The 7500-nt window shown below is 44.8% G+C and overlaps 1 protein-coding gene across 1 annotated transcript in view; it reads left to right on the forward strand.

Annotated features, from left to right (window-relative positions):
• Positions 1 to 7500, forward strand: part of LOC147018873 (uncharacterized) — a 405228-nt gene that overhangs the window by 322350 nt on the left and 75378 nt on the right. The gene's annotated exons all lie outside the window — the stretch shown is intronic.

Here is a 7500-nt window from a genome sequence, read left to right on the forward strand (position 1 = left end):
TTTTCAAGAGCAAAGGAACGGCCTGTGTGTTTGTTTGAAAGTTTTTTTTTTATTCTATTTATTTTTGGTTTGCACGTATGGTCACGCACATACAGGTAAGCATGTAGGGCACGTACTAGTATGTGCAATGCACACATGAAGGTGGATACTTTGAGACCTTTGAGGACTCCGTTCCACCTTCTGAAACCTGCGTATGGAGATATCACACACACACGCACGCACGCACGCACGCACACGCGCATGCACAGGCACGCACGCACGCACACACGCGCGCGCGATTGTAAAATCCTGTCTCCCACTTCACGAGTGGGGAGTGCGGTTAATTACTTGTTTTTAACCAATCAATTATTAAGCCTGGTGTTGGCGCAGTGGTTTGGGCAGCGGCTTGGGATCCAAAAGGTCCTGAGTTCAAGCCCTGTTGGGCCACTGAATTAATACACCAGGGGGTTGACTCAGCCTGTCATCCTTCCGAGGTCGGCGAAATGAGTACCAGTATACTGGGCCGGTGTATACCCCGGTTAAAATAGGTGTACCATATCCCTGTGTCGTAAGAGGCGACCAGGGTTGCGTCAGGAAGGGCATCCGGCATAAAACATGTGCCAAATCACTATGCGGATCATACGGATGATCCGCTGTGGCGATCCCTATTGGGAGCAGCCGAAAGAAGAAGAACCAATCAATTATTAAACTGAGTGAAGTAATGTTGATTTTGTGTTTGAACAATTGTAGTTTATGATCTGAGCTTTTACCCAAAGTATAATTTGTGGTATAAAAGTTGGAGAACCCCTTCACCATTACACAATAACAAACATCTTAAGTTTCATTCAGTGTGTCTGAAAAAAATACCATATTTTTGTATTGCATACTGGAAAAAATTTAGGACTCAAACAGTGAATAATATCACAGCTGGGACTCCCATCATAGGAAGAATCTTCCATACATTCATGACTGTGTGTGATATATCCAGCCTTGTTTCTGTCCTTTCTCTCTTTATCACTCTCAAGCTGTGTCCCCAAGTCCTGTCGCTGCCCATCTCATAAAAAATAACTGTGCTGCATCTATATTTTTAACACCCTTCATTATCTTAAACATCTCTTCCAGATCCCATCATCATCACCTCTTTCCTCATGTAAAAAGTCTGGTCTCCCTCAACCGCTCCTCGAGTAGCTTCGTCTATCTGGTCCTGAAATAGGTATATCATAGCCTCTACGTTGAGCCAATCGTAAGGCAGCTTTGACCTTCCTCAGATCTGGCAACAAAAACTACACAATAATCCATATGAAGCTTCACTAAATGCCTGTATAAGGTAAACACCACTTCCTTTGATCTCTCAACTATCCCTCTGCGAATTCAACCAAAAGCCATTAAATTGAGCGATGGTGGCGGTTCCTCTTCAGGATCTCTGCCGACTTTCTCAAAGAAAAGTTTTCCAGTCGTTTTTGTTGCGTTTTTACTGTCATTTTGTTATCTCTGTGTTTACTGTGTGTTTCTAGTTCGGTCTTGTGTTAAAACTTGTGCTCATTGCTGAGATTTTGTCGTCTTTTCATATGGGGTTTCCTTGAGGCCTACCCTTCTTCCCGTTTCTGTGCACGATCGTGTTTATTTGTATTTTCTCCCGATTACCATTAGTTTTTATTTTCTCCACTTTTCCCTCCACCCTCCTTCTCTCACTCCTCCAAATCCTGGTGGCATCTAGTTAAGTCTGTTTCTGGTGTGTGTTCCCCCTCCATCCCTTCCTTACCTCAAATGGCCGCACACCTGACACTGCACGTGAAAAGGCTGAATGCCTAAACTCTGTGTTTGCTTCTTAATATTGTGTCCCAAACCCATCGCTTTGTGCACATACCTTACCCAGTCGCACCCAGCTATTTCTGGACTTTGTGAACTTTTCTCCTGACAAGGTGGAGAGCTTGCTGTCAAACCTCAACTCAGATTCTGCAATCGGTCCAGACGGCATCATCCCATGTGTCCTGAAAACTTGCTCTGCTGCTCTTGCTCACCCACTCTCTGTTCTACTCACCTTCTCATTTGCTCAAGGTCATCTGCAATCTGCTTGGAAATCAGCAAACATTACTGCCCTGCATAAAAAGGTGCAAAAACAGATCCCTGCAATGACAGACCAATCAGCCTTCTCCCAATCATCAGCAAGGTTATGGAATCCATCATCGCTTCAGACATAAAATCCTTCCTCTTCTCCAATGAATTGATTTCTGATCATCAAATTGGTTTCAGACCAGGTCACTCTACCCTGGATATGCTGTTTCTGCTCTCCCAACAATGGATGGAGGTCCTTGATGCCAGACATGAAATCAGAGCCATATCCCGAGACATATCGCATGTATTTGATACGGTCTGGCACCCTGCCCTGCTCACCAAACTCTCTTCCTATGGTATCCAAGGCAATCTCCACTCATGGCTCGCAGACTTCCTCTCCTGTCGCAGCCAACGTGTGGCCCTAAATGGAGTTCTCTCATCCCCTCTTCCTGTCCAGGAGGGAGTTCCTCAAGGCAGCGTTCTGGGCCCTGTTCTTTTTCTTGCTTTCATCAAGGATCTCTCCGACTCTCTGGAAAATCCTCTTTATCTCTTACTGATGACTCCACCCTCTGCTGTGCCATCTGTCATCCCTCAGACCGGCAAGCAGCAGCTTCTTTGCTCTCTGCAGATCTGGGTAAAATCACAAACTGGGCCAACACGTGGCACATTTCTTTCAATCCAGACAAATCTCACACTCTCATTATGTTTCTCTGAAAGAACCATCTGGAAACCCCTATCTACTTTCTCAGCAATCCACTTGAAGAAGTCCTTTCCTTCAAGCTTCTGGGGCTTACTATCTGCCATGATCTTTCCTTGGAAAGCCACATTTCCAACCTGGCCTCCAAAGCCAGTCACCGACTGGGCATCCTCTCTCGTGCAAAGTCCTTCCTTGGCACACCCAAGCTCCTGACCATATACAAAGCTTTCTTCCGCAACCTAATGGAGTACTACTGCTCTTCCCTCTGGGCTGGTGCTCCCGCCTCTCACCTTTCTCGGCTTCACAATGGGGAAACCATGGCATTTTGGATCATTGGTATCTCGCGCGATGAGGCTGAGTCTTTGGGTCTCACTCTCTCAACACAGGCAGGTTGGTGGTCTTTCTGTCTTCTACCATCTCCTCTCTGGCCTCGCCCCCCCTCCCTGCTCTGTCTGCGATATGTACCCCCCATATTTCCACAGGGCACTCAAGGTCCGTCAGCAACCCCCTTCTGGTAAAACTACTAAAATCAAGAATCACTGCTCACCTTCACTCTTTCATTCATCTTTTTTCCCATCTTTGGAGGAAACTCCCACACTTTTCAATTCCACTTTCCCTCCAGGTCTTCAAAACGGCTCTTCACCACCATATCTCAAAACCAAGATCTTTTCCACCCCCATTAATCCACCCTAAACCCACCTCCTTCAAATTCTCTGCTTTCCTTCTTGAAAGTCCTTGTGGTGTCCATGTCGTTTACCCTGCGTACCTCACCCCATCCCTCTCCCTTCGACAGATCTCATGTCTTTGTTCCCCACTGTTTTTTTTTCTTTCCTCTCCCACTCCTCTCGTCTCCTGCTCCCCTTGTTGTCCATTCTGTGTGTTCGCTCTCATACGAGCCTCCACATTGTACACAAAAAAGCCCAATTGGCTCTACTTGTTGCTTTATTTTCAGTTTAATCAACCCAAAATGAATTAATCAACAAAAATAATATCAGATCTGCTCCTCCATAACAACGTAGCGTTGCCTGAAGAGCTTGCCCTTATTTCCCACTTGATATGACTATCGAGAGGATGACAACTGCTGCTGGTGCATTGCAGAGTGTTTTCCTTTTTCCTTGAGATGAAAGAAAACGCTTCACCTCACAAAATGCCCTGCTCGTATAAAGGATGTTTCACTTTAGAATGGAAAAGTTAATTAGAACGAGCCGACTGTGACTCTCGTGTTATGTCAACCCTCCGTCCTGGCTCGCCATCGGCTTTCCCGACGTTAACAAGGCCTCGCTTTGTTAACTTTGCCAACATCCTTGAATCGCCTGGAAGGTTTTTCAATCTCCTGACTACTTTGCGCGGTCCATTAGTCTGTTTGAAAGAGACATCCATGGCAGGGGTATCGCAAAGGAAAAAACTTTTGTCTGCACTCGATGTCGCTCAGACTCTTGATGTTGTCTCTGCTCAGAGCAGCCTGGATGTTAAACTTGCAATCCGTTGATAAAACACGAGGAGGCTGTCCACATTGTGAGATAGGCTTGTGCTGTGATTTTCCTCTGCGATATGGTTTCTTGATGAACAACCTGTTAGCATGAGAAACAGGTTGTGATTAAAGGATAAAATTCCCAAAATATATTGCATGATGAAGTGTGTGTGTGTGTGTGTGTGTGTGTGTGTGTGTGTGTGTGTGTGTTTGTTGTTGTTGTTGTTGGTTGTTGTTTTTTTGTATACATTGTTGAGGCTCGTATGAGAGCTTACACACAACGCACAGTAAGGGGGGCATGAGACGAGGGGTGGGAGAGGGAAGGACAAAACAGTGTGGAACAGAGACATTAGGAGATATGTGGAAGGGAAAGGGATGGGGTGGGGAACATGGGGTACACAAGATGGACACCATAGCGACTTTCAGGAAGGAAGGCAGGGAATTTGAAGGAGGTGGGTTTGGGGTGGATTAACGGGGGTAGAAAAGATCAAGGTTTTGGATGGGGGAAGATAAGAGGTGGTGGTGAACAGCTGTTTTGAAGGCCTGGAGGGAAGAATGGGATTGAACAGAGTGAGGGAGTTTATTCCAAAGCCGTAAAAAAACACGAATGGAAGAGTGAAGGTGAGCAGTGATTTGTGATTTTGGTAGTTTTACCAGAAGGGGGTTGCTGGGGGACCTTGAGCGCCCTGCGGAAATATGGTGGGGACATATCACAGACAGCCGGGGGGGGGGGCGAGACCGAAGAGAAGACAGAAAGACCACCGACCTGCCTGTGGTGAGAGAGTGAGAGGCCCAAAGACTCATCCTCATTACAGGAGATACCAATGATCCTGCATGCTTTTGTTTCCACAGCGTGAAGCCGAGAAAGGTGAGAGGCGGGAGCACCAGCCCAGATGGGAGAGCAGTTCTCCATTGGGTTGCGGACGAGAAGTTTTGTATGTGGTCAAGAGCTCAGGTACCATAGGATCATGATTGTACATACAGTGGCTCAGGTATCCTTTAATACCATAGGAAGAGAGTTTGGTGAGCAGGGCAGGGTGCCAGACCGTGTCAAAAGCACGTGATGTCTCAGGATATGGTTCTGATTTCATGTCTGGCATTGAGGACCTCCATCCATTGTTGGGAGAACAGAAGCAGCATATACAGGGTAGAGTGACCTGGTCTGAAACCAAATTGATGATCGGAAATCAAGCCATTGATTGTTATCTCCATATGCGGGTTTCAGAGGGTGGGATGGAGCCATCCCAGGTCTCAAGGTATCCACCACCGTGTGTAACCATTCCTCTCACGCCATGAGGTGCATAGTGCTGCCGAGGCAGTTTCATTGGCTAAAGAGTACAGGCTTGGATAGGTCGCTACTCCAACACAGGACACTCTAATGGCTTATTACTCCAGTAAGCTGATACGTACTCATTTTGCCAACTTCGGAAGAATGACAGGCTGAGTCAACCCACCTGGTGTTATTTCAACTGAATGACAGTGGCTCAAACGGAAGACACTACGATCTTAACGCAGCCACCTTAACCATTAAGCCAACACCAGGCATACGTGTGTGTGTGTGTGTGTGTGTGTGTGTGTGTGTGTGTGTGTGTGTATGTGTGTGTGTGTTAATCACGTGTGTATAATCACGATGAATGTGTACAATGAACTGCTAAAATATTCAACCCGACCATTATTGCCACATTCAAATGAATTACGAATTATGGAGAAACAATTTTCTCAAATGAACTTTTTTATTCATAACTGAAGAGATGAAACTAAACACTGTTATACGGGTAGTTGAAGGAGGTTAAATGTCGAGAATACCAACAAAAAACATGTACAAATCAAAATTCACTGATTGCAAAAGTATTCAGCCCCTTAGGTCAGTACTTTGTGGAAGAACCTTTTGCAGCAATAACTCCTACAAGTTTTATGCGGGAGGTCTCTACCAGCTTTGCATCGTGAGATGATAAAATTTTTGTCCAATCTTAACATGAAAATTGCTCTTGTTCTGCCAAGTTTGATGGGGATCGTCGATGGACTGCAATCTTCAAGTCTCGCCATTAAATATTCAATTGGGTTCAAGTCAGGACTTGGATTGGGCCACTCAAGAACATTTATTTTCTACTGATTTAGCCTCTCCAGTGTGGCTTTAGCTTTGTGCTTTGGACCATTGTCCTGAAATGTGAATCTCCTACCCAGTTTCAAATTAAAGGCTGACTCGAGCAAGTTTTCATCAAGGATTCTCCAGTACTTTGCACCATTCATTGTCCTTTCGATCCTGACAAGCTTGCTAGTCCCTGCTGATGAAAAGCACCCCCATAACATGATGCTGCCACCACCCTGCTTGATGGTAGGGATAGTGTTGGCTGGGTGATGTACGGTGTTAGGCTTGTGTCAGACGTAACGCTTTGCATTTAGACCAAAAAGTTCAATTTTTGTCTTGTCTGACCACAACTATTCTCCACCTGCCTGTAGTGTCATTAAGATGCTTTTTCTCAAACTCCATATGAGCTTTTAGATGCATCTTTTTCAACAATGGCTTCTTTCTTGCCACCTGTCCAGAGAAGCCAGTTTTGTGAAGGGAACATGATGTTGTTGATTGATGAACACTGACCCCCATCTCAGACATATAGTCTTGCAGATATTTTCAAGTCATTGTTGGATTCACAGTGACAACCTGAACCAGTTTACTGCTTGCGCAGCTGCTGATCTTGGATGGACGACCTGATCTCGGTAGAGTCTGGGTGGTATGAAAAGTGTTCCACTTCTTCGTATTGATGGATTGCACCATACTTAAAGGAATAATGAGTGACTTTGAAATCTTCTTATGACCCTCTCCTAAGCGGTACTTCTCCATCACTTTATGTCTGACTTCCTTAGAAAGATCCTTGGTCTTCATGTCTGCTTTGTTGGTTGACCAAGTGAGTTGCACCTTAAAATTATTTTGCGATGTGAGGGAGCTTAAAAAAACAAACATTAACGTGAAACCACTGATTACATACCATTGAAACCTATTACACTTATTTTGTAACCTTTCAAACAAATAATTTGCTCCTGAAGCGATTTAGGGTCAATTCGTCATCGGGTTTGAATACTTATGCAACTAAGAATCATCTGATTTTCTCCGTTAATCTAACTTATTCACATTTTATCTGAATTTTTTCGGTTTATCACTTTGGAATAGTTTGGGAAGACTATATATTAATTTTGATTTGAAAGCATCATGAAATACGCTCAGGTAGCATCAAAATGTGAAAACTTTTGAGGGGTGTGAATACTTCTGCAGGCCACTGTATGTACAATCATGATTCGT

The sequence above is a fragment of the Eptatretus burgeri genome, chromosome 10 (genome assembly GCF_056783735.1).
Source record: "Eptatretus burgeri isolate ZD-2024b chromosome 10, Ebu_testis_v1, whole genome shotgun sequence".
Taxonomy (NCBI): Eukaryota; Metazoa; Chordata; class Myxini; order Myxiniformes; family Myxinidae; genus Eptatretus; species Eptatretus burgeri.